This window comes from Perognathus longimembris, chromosome 17 (genome assembly GCF_023159225.1).
Source record: "Perognathus longimembris pacificus isolate PPM17 chromosome 17, ASM2315922v1, whole genome shotgun sequence".
Classification (NCBI taxonomy): domain Eukaryota; kingdom Metazoa; phylum Chordata; class Mammalia; order Rodentia; family Heteromyidae; genus Perognathus; species Perognathus longimembris.
In genome coordinates, this window is record NC_063177.1 from 8,872,530 (window position 1) to 8,894,381 (window position 21,852).

Below are 21,852 nucleotides of genomic sequence, written 5' to 3' on the forward strand. Positions count from 1 at the left end.
CCACAACCAACAAATGAATGAACTAATGAACGAACAAAGGAAAGAAACAAAGAAAGTAAAGCAAGATCTTATGAATGCAGTGGAAAGGAGGAAAGGGGATGCTATGTACAAGCAAGGTGCTATGGGCAGTGAGGGGGATACTTTTGTGGACAGTAGGAAGGAGTAATCAGGAAGAAATGGGTTCAGGATGCTCGGGGCAATTAGAGAGGATAAGTGCAGACTAAAGCCAGGTTCACCTTTGGACTAGTGCCATACATAGCAAATCCTGGGATGCCACTAACAGTATGAAGAGATGTAAAGGTTTGGGGCGATGGAAATGCTAGGTAAGCTGACTGGACTGTCCCGCAGTATATACTGAATCACCACACTACATGCCATGGGTTCAGACTGCCATTATGTGCCACATGAACACAAATAATTTTTAGATTAAAATATTCTTAAATCAAAAAAATTTTCCCCTAGAAAAAAGCAAAGCCAGAGCAGTAAGCATTTTCTTTCCACCATTTGGATATATTGCACTAAACTATGACTGTGTATAGGAGGAAGCAGACACAGTTCTGCTTCTTAGTGGATCAAGCAATAACTATCAACTAAGAAACAGATTGGTCAGCTTTTCGACTAGCAGTGGTGGCACTGGGGTTTGAACTTAGGTTCTCATGCTTGCTGGGCAGGCACTATGCTTTGACCAAGCCATGCCCCCAGCCCTTTCTTTGGTGCTGATTATTCCTCCACTTACTCTAGCCTTCCAGTTGCAGCCAAGATAACAGATGCATGCCACCGTGCCTCGCTCTTGCTAGAGAAGCGGAGGGGCGCCTCATAAACTTTTCTGTCTGTGCTGGCCTCAAATCCCAATCTCCCCATCCCCAGACTCTCAAATAGCTTAGCCACAGGTGCTTGGCTCTGGGTGGGAATTCTTGAATGCACAGAACTCCCTGCTTTGAAGACTCCATCCTGTGATGTCTTTAATCCATCCAGAACCTTCTCCCATGACTGTGGTGTTTCCAGTTCCCAGGAAAGCAGTTTAGAGTTTAGGTTTAGTCACACTTTACCAATGTGATTTTATAACACTCATAGTCTCTCTTCTAAGAGCATGGCCAGCTTTTGCTATTTCTTCCTTGAGACACTTCACTTAAAGATTAAAAAAGAAAACCTTTTGGCAGAAAGGAAATTCACAAAACACAATGTCCACTCCCAGAGGGGCAGACACTGCAGGTGGAAATGTTTTCAAGTTGTGCCATGAATAGCATTGGGTTCTGTGGCCAGCTATCCTGTAGAGCTCTTAATCTGCCAGCTGGACCCTGCAATGTGTTGGCAGGCAATATAAACCATCATTGTATATCAAAAGGCATAAGAGGAAGATGTGTAAATGGAGAGACAGGTGGAGAAGTAGCAACACAGAGGCCGGGAACATTGTGAATGATCGGGTTGAGATGGTGGGTAGATGGGGAAAAGGCTCAAGAGGGAATGCAAATTACCCACAGGGTGCTGAAATCCCAGGGGCTGTGCACAGCTGACTTATTGTTCCTATAAAACAGTTGTACAGACTGAGGTTTCAAGGTCTAAACTGTTGCTCTGTTGAGGGTGGGGTGGTTCCTTCAGGAGGGGGTTAGGCTAACCAGGGGATTGAATGAGAACAAATCGAGTCCAGGTAGTTTGCTTGTATGAATAAAAATAGAACAATAAACATGTTGAAATTGTTCTAGGGAGAGGGCAAGGAAGAGTGATAGAGGGGGTGAAATTGACTGGAATATATTAAAAACATGTATGTAAATGTCACAATAACTCCCCCCACCCCCACCGCAAAAACAAATGCCAATAAACATTGGAATCAAAAAGGAAAAGAAGCCAGGCTCTTCTGGCTCATGTCTGGAATTTTAGCTACTCAGAAGGCTGAAATCTGAGGACTGCAATTTGAAGCTAGCCCTGGCAGAAACGTCCATGAAACTCCAATTAATCAGCAAAAAAGTCAGAAATAGAGGGATGTGGCTCAAATGGTAGAGTGCCAGCCCTTGAGTGAAAAAAGTCAAATGAGAATGTGATGCCTTGAGTTCAAGCAACAATACCAGCACAAAGAAGAAAGAAAGAAAGGAAACGAAGTTTGAACTTCTGATTGGAAGGATGAGTTTGAAACTGGCCTGGATAGTTTCACAAGTCACATTGCAGTCCAGTGAATTCAAAGCAGAAATGTTGAATGCTTCCCCTAGAGCTGTATGAGACACCCAAGGGTTCTATTCAGGCTCAGAACTGAGCTTTGGCCGAGCTTTCTGGCAGGGGATAACTTGATAGATAGGAAAAGGATTTGGGGGAAGTAGAAGAAGGGTTCTGGGACTTGTTGGAAATTTACTAAAAAATGAAGCCCGAGGTCAGCCCAGGCCGTAGAAGGGGCGACAGGCATCAGCAGCAGATTAGCTCTCCAAAACCACACTGTAAGGTAATGCTTTTCCTTGCCATTTGAAAACCATGTTGAAGTCACTTTCCCAAAGTTACACAACCTGAGGATTCACAACGGGATCTGAACTCAGATCCGGGGACTCAGAAGCTCCTGCCACTTCCTCTAAGCCAGACTGATAGCTCTGGTGTGGGGGGCTTCAGATGTGAGGAAGATGAGAAGATAGGGAAGAAGTTTTTAAGTTTAAGCTGGGATGGCAGAGGGAGAAATCAGGGGTTGATGGTAGCAGAACAGATGGGCTGGGGGTTGTAGGTAAACCCACCGTGGAAGTCCTGGGGGTCCTGGTGTCCGCAAGTGATGGCTGGGATTTTAGGCCTCTGGGATTGTGTGAGTCCCCGGCACTAAGGGGATGAGGGAAGGAATGGAAGAGAAGCAAGTGGGGGAAAAGGAAAGACAGCAGTGGGGAGAGGAGACAGAGATGCTGACTGACAGGGCTGCAGGGAGGAGGTAGGCTTACAGAGACTGAGTGGAGGGAGCAGGGAGGAGTGGGTGAGAGAGGGGTGATCACCAGCCTTATGCTGCAGAGATGGGGGAGGACAGACAGCCATGTCTCTGGGGGACATGGTGACTTGGGTAAGGCCTGGGGAGGAAGGTGTGCTGAGGAGCTATGCAGTCTTGCACACACGGGCAATGAGCATGAGCCTCCCCTGAGGTCTCTCGTGAGGACCCAAACCCAGGTTCTACAGACAACACCTTTATGTGGCAAGTTATTTTTTGCCACGAAGCCACGTGGTCGTGCCTGGTAATTATAGGGTAAAAGGAATTAAGAAAGACATCATTCTCCCCATCGGAGTCTGACTGTTTTCCAGCTCTTCCTCGCTCTGCCAGCCAGGCTTTCTGCGGTCCCAGGTGCCACTTTGATTTCAGTCACGTAGGGAAGGAATTGGAAACACTTTCAAAGTGATTAAAGACAGGAAGCTCCTGCAAATGTGGGCTAAATGCCATAATCACATTCTCTGCTTATGGCCACGGGCTTTCAGAAGCCATGTTGTGTGAGCTGGCGGTGGGACTGAGCATTCTCTGCCCAGTGGCCACGGCACTGTGGGAGGGGTGGAGGCAGAGGGCAGGTGAAAGACAGCCAGAAAGGATCCAGGGTAGGTAGCATGGGTCCTGCTCATCTTGACCATTATTCCTACTATTATTTCAGTGTGCCTTTACTGAGCACTTACTAACCCTTCCACCCCCACCCCAGCAAGATTCCTTTAACTGGCACTGCAACACAGGGTAATGAGAATGGGAATCAGGACAATACAGAAATCAAGGTTGGAGCACTTCTGGTTTTTTGTTCAAGGCAATGACCTAGGAAGTGGCAGACATCAGACATGGAGTCAGTTCTGTTCCCACTGAGCCTTCAGCCTCACAATGTAGTGCCTGCATCTGCTCAAGGGGTCACCTGAGGTGTCTCTTTTTTTTTCTCATTTAATGAGTTGACATCTGACTCTAGACCTAGACTGTGTGTCAGGGGGTCTTGGCCATTTATTTCCCAAATGTTCCCAGACATGAAGGAGTTCATGGGACTCATCCCTTCCTTGGGACTGCATCTCAGAGAAAGCGACATTCTTTGAAAAGATGATTGGGGGCGGGGGGGGCTTTAAAGAAGGAAGAACCCCTAGGTTCATGGCCAGATCCATGAAGAGGGTCCAGAAAAGCCACTGTGATGCGACTTTACCTCCCTCCTCCTGGGATCTGCTGAAGTGGCCCTCCTCAGGCGATGGTGATGGAAAGCCATCCTAAGCAACAATGGTGTCTGCATGGGGGCCCAGGGCGCCTCAGCAATGCTGAGCTTGGGATGCGGTTCCTAGGATAATGTGGGTGCTGGGGCAGTGCGGGTCCTAGGACACCTTCCTTCAGAATCCAACCTCATTTCTACTGACATCAAACTCTTTGCCACCTAACAGCCAGAGCCAAGCAGCACCATTTCAGGAATGAGCAGGAATCCTGAATACCTTTGAATCACCTTCCCTATGGCCTTTTAAACACACCCAGGAGAGAGCTTGCTGCATAAATCTAGAGGTCCCACACATTCCTGCTCACACTTAGATCATGAGGTTGCCTGTGGTCAACTTAGTTTCTGGACAGACTCATCAGTCTCATTCAGTAGTTGTAAACATTCAGCCTGGGGTAATACTCAGGATTCCAGAATTCACTCCAAATCTGCTATCAGAAAAGGGAGTTGGGTAAGATTTGTCTCCTTTCTGTCAGTCTGTCTGTCTGTCTCTCTCTCTCTGTCTCTCTCTGTGTCTCTATCTCTCTGTCTCTCTCTTCCTCCCTCCCTCCCTCCCTCTCTCTCTCTTTGTCCTTCCCTCCCTCCCCTCCCCTCTCTCTCTCCTCTGTATTAGTTTCCTGTCATTGCTGTAACAAATGATCATAAATTCGTGCTTACACAACAACAGTTTGTTACTCTATAGCTTTGGATGTCTTTTCTTTCTGTCAAGACTACATTCCTTGTGGAAGTTTCTCAGGTTGAACCCACCAGTGTCTTTATCAATTTCTAGTCTCTCGAGGCTGCCAGCATTCTCAGGCCTGTGTTCCCATGCCACGCTAATCGCTTTTCCATTGTGTCATGTTTTCCTCTTCACTTGCATACTTTCTTCACAGCAGGCCCTCTAATTTTAGTATATTTTTCAATATGCATAAGCTAGGAACTTGCCTAAACCTTTTGCTCAGCAGTTTTTTTTCTTCTTATTTTACCTTTTTCCCCTAGCGCTGTACTGCAAGTAGCAAGAAGATTCCAGGATACAACTCCAACACTTTGCTTTGGAAGACTCCTCAGCTAAACACTGGAGCTCAGTGCTTACAAGTTCTGCTGTCCATACAATTGTAGAATGAAATTTAGTTTTCTGCCTCCTTGCAAAAGAGATCCTGTTTTCTGTATCTTCCAGTAACATGGCTCTTTCTCATCTCCTGAGACCACGCTAGCAGCAGCACCTGTGGCATTCAGATTTCTTCCAACAGCCATGATTTAGGTATTTGCTAAAATGATATAGATGCTAAATCCTGTTCTTCACCTTCCCCTAGACTCTCCATGGTACTAATTTTTCTACTAGCAGCATGCTTCAAGTGTGTTCAAGATAAACCTGGCCTTTTCTATCATGTTTCTGTATTTTTTCGGCCTCTGTCTATTGCTCATCAATTGCCCTGCTTCAACATTTGTTGCGATATTTGTTACCTTGTTATATTTGCTGCTGTATTTGTCCCACTTCCTAGCACTGGAAAATCAATCAGCCTTCAACCAGAGTAACAAAACCAATGGAGACACCTATTAAGGTACTGATTTGATTGGAGTTGGCTTACATGATGGAAAGCATTGGCTAGGCAAGTTTGAAACATGTTGGACCACATGTCTGGAAAGGGAGTGTGGAACTCAGGCGTGAGCTGAAATTTCTTCCTGTGGGGAGAATTTCTTCTTTTTCTGGGAAGTTTCAGCCTTTTCTCTTAAGCCTCTCAGCGAATGGCACCCCACACATTCTACAATAATCTCTCTCACCTAAAGTCAACTGGTTATGAACTTCGGTCACATCTACAAAATGCCTTCATAGAAGCATGCTAACTCCTCTTTGAATGCTTGGGCATTGCAGCCCAGCCACACACACTCCCCTCTGATCTCAGTTAATGCAGTATCTGAGTGGGGCCAGGAGGTGGAGGCCAGGGCAAGGGAAGAGGGAAACAGAGACAATGGTCTTAGTGACTGGGCCAGGGGTGTTGGAAATGATTCATTCTGGACTCAGCTGCAGATTATTGGTGATTTTTTGCTCACTGGTGCACCTGCATTTTTTTTAGGCCCCTTTCCTGGATAATGCTATATATAACAAATGACTCCGAGATTCATTGGCTTTAAGCCACACTCTTTTTGCCTGGACATAGTTGATGTGGGCTGGGCTAGGCTAGTGGGTCTCTTTCAGGTTGTGGACCTGTCTGCCTGTGGTGGTGAAATTGGGTCTTAGCCCTTCCCCAGTCTGTGGCCTAGCCCACATGCAGAAAGATCACTGGGGCACAATGCAGCAAGCCCGACCATGGTGCAGCACCATTTGCAGCCCTTCCTTGCTCATCCCCTGCTCCCTTCCAGTCATTTTCTTTGGTCAAAGCAAGCCACCGGATAAGCTCAATGTCAAGGAGCATGTCAGCCAATGATACATACCCCGGGTGACAGCCAGACTGTGACTATCACTCTAATCATTCCTTACAAACTCAGAGCATAACAGTGGATTGCCCTCATCCAGCTCTGGGTTTTATCTTACCTGCCCATTGTCCACGAACAGTTTATGACATCTTCCTTGGCCTCTGGTGCCATATGTATACAGATTGTCCTTTGGGGTTTGGTTGTTTCTCCTGGTAGCCCTCTTGCAGGAATTTCTTTTACAAGTACTCTGAGGCATCTCACCTCAGCTCTACAACCTCAGCTACTTCAGCCCACCTTTGCCCTCTAGCCTCACACAGGAGGCTAACTCCAATCCATCATGCCTCCTGAACTCCATGGGATACATAGTAGCAAATACCCTTGAGACCCTTTCAGCTCCCCCTACCCCCACCCCAAGAGATCCCTTTGGTCTCTATGCCTGGCTGGATTCCATTGATGCAAGAAGGCTGAATTGAGTTGCCACATGTGGGGATAAGTGAAATCTTTCCCCCTTCTCCTGGCAGTCATTTTTCTCTTTCTCAGTCAAGCATGCCCCTGGTGCTGCCAGTGTTTCACTGGTCTCCATGTTTGTGTTTGCAGATGAGACGTTTCCTGTCAGTGCTGCTGTGCTCCACTGCGCTGGGTGCTGTGTGAGCTGCTCATTACAGTTACCTATTAGCCTCGCCTCTAGGATTCCCTTCAGTGACTCTGGACACTTTGTTCTCTTGCACAAGGACCAGGATATTAGCTTTCCCAGATCTCAAGCCTAGAGGAACTGGCCCCATAGGTATCAAAAGATGGGGGTGAAAAGTCCTGGCTGGTGGCTGGATGTGTGGCTCACACTAAGTCCACAGAGGGGTTACTTCGGGCAATCACCAGGGTGAATATGAACGCTGATTATGTCTGCAGGTACCTGCTGGACCAAATGGAGTGTAACTGTATAATGTTAGGTAAATGTAAAGGATTGTTATTTCTATTGGGCCAGATCACTACTTCCCAGCACAGAAGAATAACCTCTGAGGCCAAATCCAAATTGCCTGTGTTATGCTTCTGTGAGTCTAAGCACAATACAAGAAAGCCAGGAGCTGGGGGAGTGGGTCCTGCGGCCAGCCATCTGTGCCTCTTTACTGTTCCTCACCATTAAGCCCCCTCAGAGTGTTGGCCTGCCACGGCCCAGCTGGGGACTTCCATCTTTCATCTGTGACAGACGAGAGCTGGCCACCTCACAAGGGATAGAGCGAGATCGAGTGGCTTCCACCCTGCTTGGGTGCAGAAGGTTCTGAGGCTCAGCAGGCCGTGCTAGACTCCCAGGGGACATGCTCCAAATGGCCTGGCCTTGCTGATCAGATGTTTGTCCTTCACATCCTCCTTGAGAGCTCCACACTGACGTGCTGGCCAGTGCTCTCTCACCTGTTTCAGTGGTATTTGCCATATGGTGTTGAAGGGAGTTGTTGGCTTGTTGTTTTTCCTTCTGATCTGAGAGTAACTCTGGGCCTGGCTCTGATATATCCCTGTGTCTCCGACACATAGCCAGCCTCCATCAATGATGGCCGAAGAGTTCAAGCCCAGAGAAGACAAGAAATGATGGGGCAAGATGGTGTATTAAAAACACCTGCTATCTGAGGTCCATGAGTGAGAAGTCACGTGACACAGGATGGACTGCATTCTGAAGAGGACAGAAGAGGTGGTAGGAGGGTGGAAGAGCCAGGAGAAACTGAGGCAACACACAGAAAAGTAGAAAAAAAGTCCTCAGCAGGACTTCAAGATGAGGTTGGAATGTGGTCTTGCCATGTGGCTCTGTGGAAATCCCATGTGACTGGGACTTTGGTGATAGCTTTAAGGTGATTTGAACCCTTGAACATTCTTCTTCTGTGTCTGGGGCTGCTGAAACTTTAACCTATGGCATCGTGGCTTCACTCACTTGATGGCCAAGCAAGGTCCCAGTGGAGTCCCACCACTGGCGCCTCTGTGCTTCCCTTGGGCAGCCTTGGGTGCTGGATGAAGAATCTAGCAGAAGAGAACTGTCAGGTCATCCCACTGAGGAGCTGACTTCTTCCAAAGAAGTTAGAAATTCATTCCAAGGGGCCGACTGGAGTAAGTGCTGCTCCTGAGGGGACTGGGTGTGGTGCAGAGAAGGTGGTTCTCTGACAACTACGGTGAGGCTCTGGGAAAGGTCAGAAGGCAGAAGTTGTTACACATTGTCAGATTGTCTTGCTTTGTTACTTTAGGTAGTCCTTTTCTCTCTCTGGACCTCAGTTCCCTATCCGCAGAGTTGAGTAGCTAAGAATGGAGACTCTTAACCCAAAGGGACTCCATTCCGATTCCGACTCACTTTCTACCAGTGAGACCTTGGGCAAGTTACTTTCCCTGGCAAGAATTGGGCTGATCATAGCTCTAGTTCACTGTGTTGTAGTAAATACACATAAATGTATACACATATAGATGGGAAGTGCTTAGAATATGACCCAAGATAAGGCAAGTGTAATGTAACATTTTTTTTTTACCATAATTACTGTCCTTGTCACTATCTTCATCATCATCATTGCATGAAACGATCAGCCCTAAATGTGCGGCTCTGTCCTGAAGCTATATGTGCAGCTTCCCCCAGGCAGTCCCATGGAACCACGAGTCCAAGCTATAATTGTGCAACTTGTTAATGTGTGTTTTAGGAGAAAACTGTCTTTTGTTTATACTGAGCCAATGTGACTTTTCTGCTAAAGCTGGCTTCAAACTTTGATCCTCAAATCTTAGCCTCCTGAGTAGTTAGGATTATAGCCATGGGCTACTGGTGCCTGGCTCAAAATTCTTATTCCTACATTTAAAATGATCTATCTGGTAAAGTAAGAGGCTGGTCCTTACATTGGTTGTGGTGGGTGCTGTCAGCCATCCCTCAGTCTCCTCCATTCATTCTCTGGATGAGAAGACCACTGCTCACAGTGAAATAAGGATATTACGTCTAACTTGGCAATGTGGTGGATGATAGGGAAATGGGTCTAATTGGTGCTATTTTATCTTCTTGGTGGATGAAGGTGAAGTCCCACCCCCGGGTGATGGGTGTGCGTGAATCTCTGAATTCCTAGAGGCAGAGGTGAGGACTGGGATGGTGGGTTCATGGACCTGGCAGTCCTGTGCCATGCACTGGAGCTCCCTGTAACCATGACCCTATTTAGGTTCCCGAGCAGCTCAACCACCTTTGTTATACCTCCCCTCATGTCTCCTGACTCACCTCAGGTCACCACGGTATCCCTCTTCAGCTCTCCATTACAGTGGATCAGGTTTGTTGGGATTGTTTTTCTATTCTTTCTTTACTCTGATACCCTCATGGCTCAGTGTTTGAAAAGTGCTAAGTGTATTTGAGGCTGCAAGGTTTTGGGGGACAAGTGTCTGCCTGCAGTTACTAGCTTTCTAATAAAGACTCCCCCTTCGACCTCTCAGAATGTGGCTTCTCTGTATCTCACTGTTGAATTCCCATATAACAACAGGACAACTTAGTTGACCATGGCCTGAGATTAAACAGTTATGGTCATTGTTTAGGTTTAGGAGGCTACTTCCAGGAGAGGAAGTGATTATGGTATCCAGTGAACTCTGTTCACCTCAGTGGCATATAAAAAATATGATCAACAGAAATTACAAAAGGTTAGTTCAATCCCACTAAAACTTTACTGTGACATCTACTAATGCCACGTGGCATTACCACAGATGCTCATCCTCCTACCCTGGCTGTCTCCTGTCCCCATTGTTCACCACACACTTGTGAAGCTCAGACATAGATTACTTTCTGCAGCATGAGGAAGCCCTGATTAACCTGTTTTATGACCAAAGAAAGAAGGATTTTGAGAAGCATCTGGTAAGTTTCCCAGGGCTGCATGGGCAGAGGCAGAGCCAGGAGAAGGCCGGCTTTGACTCCAATGTGAAGCCAGCCATACCATGTGGTAGACGCCGAACACCCAGCCAGCCATACCAGAAGCTGGCAATGCAGTGTGCATGGGGAATAGAATGCCTTTTGCTCACCTCTTCTCCAGCTCCCAGCACAGCATGGGGTCTAGAAAAAACTGCTCTGTGAATACTTGCTCATTGAATGAATGAGCCAGGGAATGAATGAATCTCCAGGCAAGCTTGTTAAACACCCACGATCTATTCCCTGCCCAGCCCCAAGAGTCAAATCCAGGATCTTTGAAGGGGGCAGGAGAATCTATCTGCTGTTGTTGTTGATGATGTTGTTGTCTGCAGGGAATAGAGAATCACTAAGAAGTATTTGAGGAAGGAGTGAGCAGCCATCCAGAGCTCTGCGTTGCAAACATTGCCCAGTGGTGGTGACTGCCCCCTTGCCAAGTCATTCCCACCCCATCCACCCCCTCACCCCCTTTTTATTATTTTTTTTTAATCAAGTCTGATTTTGAGCAAGAGAGATTTGTGATCCATACCACTGTGTCACAGCTGTGGAGCGGCTGGCTCACTTCTAGTCTTTTTCTGCCTCTTTGACAGCAGGCAGGCCATTACGGGTTCTTGGGCCTTCTGGGATGGCTTGTTAGCACATTTAAGCCTTTTGTAGGAGGCTCTCCTCTGCGTAATTGGGCCTTCACTGGGCTGCACTTCCTGGCCACAGAGCTTGTTAGCTGTCAGACAGGGCTATGAATGTGGGGAGTGAAGGAGAAAGCTCATTTTTTTTTTTATAAGCTGCCCTGCTGCATGAGTACCCTACGGAAAGACATGCATAGCACAGAGATGTGCCTTACCATGGGGCCAGGGAGGGGAATCAAGACTCCACTTGGGAGTGAGACAAAGCGATAAAATGGTGGTGTCATTATGTGTGCACAGAGCGTGGCTAGGTTTGGTACGTGTTCACAGAGCATGAGTGTTCAAAGCTTCAGTTGCTGGGTTCGTCTCAAACCCAGTTTCTTTCAGTTCTCTGATTCCTTTCATGGATATTTTTTAGAAGAATCTTATTTGAGCAGTTTGTAAACAGGAGAGGACAGGTGGTGGTGGTAGGTAACCCCACTAAAGGAAGCAAGGAGCTAAGTTCTCCTGCCCACTGCCCATGGAGTTGCCCCGTTGCCCACAGCCCTGCTGCCTTGCAGAGGGCACATTGTGGAGTCTTTTGCCTATCTGGTAATTCTATTCTGGATTTTAGGAGAGGATCTTGTATGTCTCTCGCCTGTACCTTTGCCTGGCCACCAAAGCAACCATAGGCTTTACAGAGCTGCCTCTGCCCAAGGACTTAGGTAAAAGATAAAAGTGTATTTGAGGGAATGAGAAATGGGAAAGGTTAGGAAGAGTGTGCCTTTGCAGGTGTGCCTGCAGTCACACAGAGTGGAATGGATGGACAGAGGTCACGTGTAGAGGGCGTGGCAAACAGTGGGGTGGGCTCAGGCTTGGGACAGGTCAGGGTGGGTTGTAGAGCAGACTTCAAGATTGCACATGGCTGCTGTTCTCTGTGCACCCCACCAATACCCTAATCCACTCCCTCCTGAGTAACCGAACAACTATCTATTGAGTTTGACCTGCAAGGTACCAAGACATGCCTGGGGAAAAGAAGGGAAAGGGAGAAATGAGAGAGATTCAGATTAAGGTGTGCCACCTTCAGGTTCTCCTAGCACTTAGCCATGCTTCTGGAAGTTTCTGGACCCTAGCATGTCCTATCTGGAGTTCCTTTTCAATGGTGCTGGCCCTTTCCTGGCCTTCAGTCTCCTTATTTCATCTCTCTGCCCCTATTGGCCAATGGGAGGTAATCCTTCCTACTGTGGTTTGACTTGGGGTGCTTCATTATCCCCCCTTACTATGTAGGGAGAAGTCATGGCATTTGACTTGAGTTTCCTTCTGTACTTCATTTCAACTGAATGCTATGTCCAGCTGGGACCTGGCTGACAGGACTTGTGTTCTCTGGGCCCCATTATTGTGGGCATTGTTTTGTGCCTCTGGTGGCAGGCTGGGCATGGTTTACTTTGACCTTGAGGAAGTTCTTGGCACAATGAAGAGTAGAATTAAGAAATGATGATGCTGGGCACTAGTGGCTCATGCCTGTGATGATAAAGCTCAGGAGGCTGAGATCTGAGGATTGAGGTTCATAGCCATCCCAGGCAGGCAAGTTCATGAGACACTTATCTCCAATTAGCCAGCAATAAGCAAGAAGCGGTGCTGAGGCTCAAGCAGTGGAATACTAGCTTTGAGCAAAAAAAGCCTAGGGACAGTACCCAGAATCCAAATTCAAGCCCAGGATTGTCACAAAAAATGAAAAGAAAAGAAAGGAAGGAAGGCAAGAAGGAAAGAAGGAAGGAAGGAAAGAAAGAAAAAAGGAAGGAAGGAAGGGTAAGTGTGTAAGGCCTGCAAGATGAGAGGCCAGGGGAGGTGTGAGTGGGAGGTGAGAGTGGGAGGTGAGAGGTCAGAGGAGGTATGAAGCCTGAGAGGTGAGAAGTCAGGGGAGGTGTGAGTGGGAGGCCTCTGAGGACAGACTCACCTTCTCAGGATAAAAATTCCAAGGAAGGATTCTTTTTTTTTTTGTTTGTTTTTAATCATCATTTTGTTTTTAATCATCATTTTCCCCCTTTTGAAACTTCAACACAAACTGGAGCTCATAAAATAACAAAACTTTTGAAAATGGTTGGCAGTGTTGTTAGACAACAATAACAACAAAAAGGTCTGATTTCTGTCAAGGAAGGATTCTTGTAGAAGCTAAGTGAATTAAAGAAGATCCAGAAAGTTCTTGGGCCAGAGAGATGGAAGGTATATCATGTGCAAGGTGCAGCAACCTCTGTTTGGAGAGAAACAGCATCCAGGAATGAAAGGAAGTTACGGTGTCTCTTCCTGTCTTCTATCTTAGGAACCTGGGGTATAGGATCTGAGGCCACAGTTAGAGATTCTGCAGGCTCCATCAGAAGATTGAGGCTAGAATCTGAAAACTGTTGTAAACTTTGTCTTGACTTAGTCAACGTGGACGAAATGCTGTATACTTCAGACGAGCAAAGTCGATTTTTCCTTCCTGGCCAGAATCCCTGTACTGTTAGAACTTACTCTGGCTGGCTTTCTAGGAGTAAAAGTTTCTATGGGGTGAGAAAACTGCGATGTTGGAGGGAGCTCAGCTAGGGCTCTGCTGCTCCTCCGCCGTCTTCCCGGAAGTCTCAATGCTGTATACTTCAATGCTATTTTTGTTTCTCACGACCATAGCATCAATCATAGCTAGGAAGAAACCTTGTTGGCTTCCATGTGCACTCACTCACAGCTTTTACTATTAAAAAAACAGAACAAAACAACAACAACAACAAAAAACCAACCAAAATCCTGTTCCTATTCTCATGTGACTGTTTGCTCCTTTGCTATCTGAAATGATGTAGAATAGACTGATTAGGGGCCATGACAGCAAATTCAGGATGATCATTGCATTATAGAATGAGATCTATCTTAGCAGAATAGATTTATGTAAAGTGAGTCCTTGTGCTCAATTAAGTTAGATATGTTGTCATGGGCATTTAAGAATTATTCCTACTGGGTCACAATGTGGGAAAGGTCTCAAGGTAATGAATGGGTGGTACTGAAAGATTCTTCATAAATGACTTCCAAGTTCTTAGGGCATGTGGCAACGGATGCCTGAGACCCAAGAATACACTGAGGATGTGTGGCAATGGATGCCTGAGACCATAGAACACACTGATGACCTATTTGCTGTTCTCTTATCTCTCTTCCACAGACATGGCACATACAGCTGAGCTGGGGACACAAGGGCAGAACCCATTGCTCTGCCAAACCCTTGATTTCCATCTGTGGACTTCTTTCTCATGTGGCTTTCTCCCCCCCCCCCCCCTGCAAGGATCAGCTGAGCCATGTCTCCTCAGTCTGACTTATTAGGAAGTGCAGGGTCACTTTCAGAGTCCTGTTACTAAGTCACATCACATATTTTCCTCTAGTAATTCAACACATGCTTTTTGAGTGACTATTATATTACATTAGGTGCTGGGGATATAATAGAGGACAACAAAGACATGTACCCTCAGGGAATTTGTATTCAGAAGATGCAGAAAAAAATGAATAGATATATAAGATAATGGCAGGCAATAAGTGCTGTGACAGAAAGTGGAGCAAGAGTGACAGGAATTATTGCTATTTTAAATGCCATGGTCAGAGAAGTCAAGTTGAAGGGGTAGGCATTTGAGTAGAACTATGAGGCAAGCCAGGAAGATACATTAAAGAACATTTTGGGTAAAGAGAACAGCAAGGACAGAGGACTCAAGACAGGATCCTGCTTACTAGGTTTGAAGAACATCAGGAAGGCATTGGGGCTGGAATAGAGTGAGCGAAGAATAGAATAGGAGGCAAAAAACCCCCCAAAAAACCATTAGAAAGGCCCATTTAGTTTTTCATATCCCAAGCATCATCATTTTTTATGGCTGATTTTTTTCTGGGAAATTTCCTTTTTATTAATTTATTTATTGTCAAAGTGATGTACAGAGGGGTTACAGTTTCATCAGTAAGGCAGTGAGTACGTTTCTTATCCAACTTGTTACCTCCTCCTTGATTTTTCTCCCACTTTCCTCCTTCCTCATTTCCCTTCCTCCTCCCCATGAGTTGTACAGTTGGGTTATAGCATATAGTGTTGTAAGTATTGCTGTTACACTGGTTCATCTTTTATCCTTTGTCTCTCGATTTTGATTCCCCTTCCCTTTCCTAGTTCCAATAAACGTATATGTAATATTCAGGGTACCAAAATCAGTTACAGTGACATCAGGGATAAAATCATGGGGAAAAAAGATAAAAGAAAAAGGGCATAATTTCACACAATATGTTGAAAATAACAACAACAATGACAAACCACTTATTTCAATAACTTGGAGTTTATTTTACTAAACATCATCTTATGTGTTCATATGTACATAGCTATTGAGCTATTGTGATCTTCTGCTAGGATTATCCTAGATGTATACTAATTATTCCTAATGAGGGAAACTATGAGTCTATGTTTCTTTGGGTCTGGCTCACTTCATTTAATATGATTTTTTCCAAGTCCTTCCATTTCTTTATGAATGGGGCAATGTCATTCTTTCTGATAGAGGCATAGAATTCCATTGTGTATATGTACCGCATTTTCTTGATCCATTCATCTACTGAGGGGCATCTGGATTGGGTCCATATTTTAGCAATGGAAAATTGTGCTGTGATGAACATAGTTGTGCTGGTGGCTTTTGTGTGGTCTTGCTTGTAATCTTATACCCATCAATATCCCAACATCATTCTTTAATGAAATAGAGGAAGCAATTCAAAAATTCATATGGAACAATAAAAGACCCCGAATAGCAAAAACAATCCTAAGCAGGAAAAACAGTGCTGGAGGAATATCAATACCAAACTTCAAACTGTATTACAAAGCCATAGTCATAAAAACAGCTTGGTATTGGCACAAGAACAGGCCTAAGGACCAATGGAATAGAACTGAAGACCCAGAAATGAACCCACAGATCTATGGCTACTTAATCTTTGATAAAGGAGCTAAAAAATAGGATGGAAGAAAGATAGCCTCTTCAACAAATGGTGCTGGCAAATTGGTTCAACACCTGTAACAAACTAAGGCTAGATCCTTATATATTACCCTGCAGCAGAATCAATTCCACATGGATCAAAGACCTTGAGGTAAAATCAAATACCCTGAAAACATTGCAGGAAGGAGTAGGTGAAACACTTGGGCTCCTTGGCACAGGACAAAACTTTCTTAATAAAGGCCTAGAAACACAACAAATCAAAGAAAGGTTGGAGAAATGGGACTGTATCAAACTGCAGAGCTTCTGCACAGCAAAGGACATAGCTTGCAAGATAAATAGAAAGCCTTCAGATTGGGAGAAGATATTCACTGTCCATCATACAACAGGCAAAAGCCTCATATCTAAAATATACGTAGAATTTAAAATATTAAGTTCCACCAAAACAAATCCTCAAGGAACCAACTGCCCCCTTCATAAATGGGCTAAAGACCTAAAAAAAGACTTCTCTGAAGAGGAAATGAGAATGGCCAAGAGACACATGAAGAAGTGCTCAATATCACTGGCCATAAAAGAAATGCAAATCAAAACAACATTGAGATTCCACCTCACCCCAATAAGAATGTCCATTATCAAGAAAACTAATAACCACAGATACTGGGGAGGATGTGGCCAAAAGGGAAACCTACTACACTGTAGGAGTGTAAACTTGTTCAACCACTCTGGAAAGCAGTGTGGAGGTTCCTCAAAAGGCTAAACATAGAACTCCCCTATGGAAATTTCTAGATTTCACACTTGGCAGCATTTAAAGCCATCATTTGGAGCACTAACACAACTGAATTGTAATACTACTTTCCACCAGTAGTTGCTGCTAGTGGGCACAATCTGTACTATTCCTTCATTTCCTCCATTTTGAATCCATTTTTATTGAGTTCTTGCCAGGAGCCAGGTGCTCTGCAGGCTACTCGGCTACAGAAACAGGTTAGTTACAGCCTGGTAGAGTCTGCATTCAAAGTTGCTGAGCGGTAGTCTCAGTTCTGGCTGTGGTAAGGCAGGACAGGTGAATCTTGCTCATTCTGCATTGCTTCTCCTGCTAGAGAACTCAGAGGTCCCATCCCTACACATCCTCTTCAGTCAGACAGAGCTTCACACCACCTCCAATCCACCCAAAGCCCTTCTGAAATATCAACATACTATTATATTTTGCTGGAGGCCATCCTGAATGAGAGACTTGAAATTTTTCTAGATGACTTCTAGGTGCCTCTGTAGCACCCTGAGGACCCACCAACCCATCTCCATTTCAATGTACTTTCCCCCCTACCCTGAGAGTCAGATCCCATTGACTCCATTTTCTGGTTGAAGAAGTTAAAGGTCAGCAAGGTGTAATAGTACTCCCAAAAGTTCTGGTAGTGACTAAGCCATTGCCTCTCACCCACAGACTTGCCATCCAAATTCTGTGCTGCGTAACTGGGCTGGGACTGCAAAAGACAAATATTTTTTAAATCGTTTCTGGCTAGCTTCCTACTGGCTTGTACCAACAGGGGGTGTTAGATGGATCCTAGAAGGTGGGAGAGTGGAGAAGATATCAATACTTCATTTCCCTGTTGTTCTTCTAAGAGGTCTAGCTTGGGATCCTTGTTTCTTTTTATCTTTGCTGCTTTTCTGGTGTGTCCACACTTTTGCTCAGCTGCCACAGGAGCTAAGTGTCAAGGCCTTTAAAGGGGGGTGGTTCCCCAAAAAGGATTGGGAGGGGTCTCCTTTCTTCCAATGACTGCTGGAAAGTACCAGTGATTCACTTGTTTCTTTAATTTGGGAAACCTCGTTGACTTGCTTGTGAAGAGCTCCTCAGAAACACCCTCCTCATTACAATGTTAAATTAAAATTTAGTAGATGAGGCACATAGCAGAATAAACTTTCAATTAAAATATACACACTGTGGTGGCGAAGGGGAACTGGAGAGAACTCGCAGGCATCTCTGCCGCGAATGTGCTCAAGATTTAATTTTACTATGACATCTCCTTGGAATTGCACTGCTAATTGATCACATTGTGTCTGTCTGTTATTTAAACTTTCAATAAAACGGAGATTAATGGAAGGTGTAATCCTCCCGGGCAGAACAAATATTCCCATTGCTCATGTCAGGTACAGAAATGGAAATGCTCTGCTAACAGCTTTTTGCATTCAATCTGTGAACATGAAGTTAATCATGAAAAATGCAGTGATTCTTTAATTGCTTGAATGAAATTCTTTCCGCCTGCCCCATTTTTCACCCAAAATAGCTGCCCTTGTCACAGGAGAGTGAAGTCGTGGAGACAGGCAGAGAGGGTTCCAGAGCTCTGGGCTTTGGGAGAGCTAGCCACTGTGGCCCTGGCTCATACGTGAGGACCCTGGCCACCTCACCAGAGAATTGGTGTGCTGTTTGATGAGATTGGAACTGGGGGGGGGGGGGGGGACAAAACCAGTGACTCCAGGAACCAAACGGTGCCTTTGGTAAGAAGGTGGCTGAGCTGTGGGGAACTCACGTTTGTCTCTGAGCCTCATCTGTGGGCTGTGAACACTTGCTGGAGCAAGAAGCCATGCAAGTGCAGCAGCCAAGGGCATTCCAGGGATCCTGGACAAGTTACTTAAGTTACCCATGCTCCTGTGTCCCCTGATGTACACACTGGAATAGCAATTAGAGCTGCTGTGTCCCAGGGCTGTGGTTTGTTGACATGTCTAAAACCTCCAGCTCCTTCTGATGCCATGAAGCACCATCTTCCCATGATTAACATGATCTCAACTCATGCTTCTGTTGTGTGCATGACATAGGTGCCAACTTCCTCAGCCCTGGAGCACCTGCTGTGGAGTTGGTTCATGGCTACAGCTTCCCATAGCGCTGCCTGCAAGTCTGGGACGATGCAAAGGAGACACATTCTGATGCAGTGTTTCGATAGATGAAGTCCCTAGATACGTTCTATTTTCTTGGTTAACATGTCATACATTTAGTTCATTGGACATCAAGATGAATATTTTTCCCAAGTTCTCTTCTAGGTCTGTTGATGTACATTCCCTCTCAGCATGTTGGGCTAACATAGTTACGTTTCTAGACTCCCAAGGTAGATAGATGTTTTGTTTGGTCTTGACAGACTTTCATACATTCTTACCTGCTGGTAATTATGTGGGCTCCTGATCAATGTCCCATCCTCTGAATATTTCACAAGCATGACATTCTATACAGGTGAGAACAACAAGTCCTAGACTGAAGGCAACGACCTGCGTGGGGGTCACAGGGCAGTGTGGTCAGAGTCAGCACAGAGACCCTGGTTTTGCTGAATCTCAGTGCACGGTCAGGGAAGGGACTGTAGATATCACCTGGACTGCTGCCTTCAGCATGTCATGTAGAGACCCATCCTCTACCTCCCTTCATAGGCAGGATGGCTGTCTGCCCTCTGTCCAAGTGGCTCCTGTGTACAATGGGCAGCTCATTTCTCTTGTCCAGCAACTATGTTCCAGGAGGGAACTTCTCACATTGTTAAAAGGCTCTTTCTTAAGTTGAGCCAGAATTAACCTCATATGAGTTCTATGTATAGGAATTTAGATTCTTTCTAAAGTTTTCTGCAGGTTGTTTTGTTGTTGTTGTAAGAAGGACAAAGACCCCACCCTCTCCCCTTGCAGGAAGTTAAGGACAGGGGTTTACAATGCAGATGTGAGAGGACTCTGTTCCCTTCTGCTCTTGCTATTGCTGTCTTAGAAGGTCTCCTCCTCCCCCTCCTCTTCTTTTTCTTCTTGTCTTTTTTATTTATTTTTTAAATTTTATTTATAGTTATTATAAAGGTCTGTGCAGAGGGCTTACAGTTACATAGTCAGATAAAGAGAACATTTCTTTTTAAACAATGTCACCCCCTCCCTGGCTCTCTCCCAGCTTTTCCTTCCCACCCACGCCCATGAGTTGTAGAGTTCATTCTCAATACAGTGTCTAGTGAGTGTCACTGCTGCATCTGTCCCTTCTTTGTTCTTCCATTTCTGTGCCTCCCCTTATCCTCCCAAAGACAGATAAACAAAACAAAAGTAAATGAAAACAAAAACAGCAACAAAGAAGAAAAAAACTTCTTGTTTCCATTTCCTGGAGTCCATTTTGATAAATACTATTTTATATGATCAGATACACATAGCTATTGAGCCTTGGCAATTGTCTTCTAAGAATATCCTCCTTCGGTCTCACTGTGTGAATGTCAGAGACCTGTATAATTTTTCATGTCCCAGTATATTTTTTTTTGGTCTTTTACCATCTAGTATGCTTACTTGTAGATTTATAGGCACATTCTAGTTACCACAAATGAGGGAAACCATGCAACCTATATTTTTCTGGGCCTAGCTTACTTCACTTAATATAACTTTTTCCAAGTCTTTCTATTTCCTTAAGAATGGTACAATATCATTCCTCCTGATGGATAGGTAAACTCCATTGTATGTATATACATTTCCTTGATCCATTTGTCCACGAAGGGGAAGCTGATTGATTCAGGCCTACTTCTTTGTGTTTCGTGTGTTCTACTCTCTTTCGTTGACTCATGGCTTCTGCGCCTCCTAACTTCAACCACAAGGATTTCTTCAGTGCCTATATTGTAGCCAAGGGCAGCAGCAGCCTCCAGCTCCACTTGGCAACATTCCTCTTTTATGTTATTTTATTTTTATATTTAAGTAGTTGTATGAAAGAGTTACCATTCAACAAAGTAGTACAACAGTACAGTGGAGGGGCTGGGGATATGGCCTAGTGGCAAGAGTGCCTGCTTCATATACATGAGGCCCTGGGTTCGATTCCCCAGCACCACATATACAGAAAATGGCCAGAAGTGGCGCGGTGGCTCAAGTGGCAGAGTGCTAGCCTTGAGCAAAAAGAAGCCAGGGACAGTCCTCAGGCCTAGAGTCCAAGCCCCAGGACTGGCCAAAAAAAAAAACCAAAACAACAGTACAGTGGATCTTGATCCATGTCACCCCTTTTATCATTCTCCCCATCCTTCCTAACCCCACCCTTCCCTCAATTTTCTTAATTTTAGTCAGATCTTGAACAAATAATATTGACCAAGATAAGCCTAGAACACAGAGAAAAAAGGCACATATTCTCCCTGATATGTGGATGTTGGGGGCGGGGGAAGCATAGATTGTGTCTGTAAAATAACAAACTTCTTTTCAAGTGGTATTTCCACATGTTTGGGTGAGCAACTTTACATTATGTATCGAAAAACAAACCATTAGTAAATAAACATAAAAAAGTCTAGGATAGACCTATCAGAGGATCACAATAGCTCAACAGCTAGGTACATGTGATTATATAAGATGAGGTTAAGCAAAATGAACTACAAGAGAAGGAAACAGGAGGATTTTATTGTTGTCGTTATGTTTAATGTACTAAGTAAATTTCCTTTGGTGTACCCCCTGTGGTTACTGTATATGATTTTTGTACACTGGATATTGTATATATGCTTACTTGAACTAGGGAAGGGAAAGAAAATTGAGGGAAGTTATAATAAATATGACAAGAAATGTACTCACTACCTTATTATGTAACATGCCCCCTCTGTACATCACCTTGTGAATAAAATTTAATTTAAAAAATAACAAAAAATAACCCCTTTTCTCTTCTATGTGATTGATCCATAGATGCATCCTCTGAGATTCCCAGCATCCTCTATTCCTCAGGGTGCTTCCTTCCAGTCCTTCCGTCCACTTCAGGCCTGCAAGCTCCCACATGTCTCTCTGGGTTATCTGCAAACCCAGAAATCATCAGCTTCTTTTGTACCATGATGATATAGGGATTCCTGCAGAGAGCTTATCGCTCTATCATC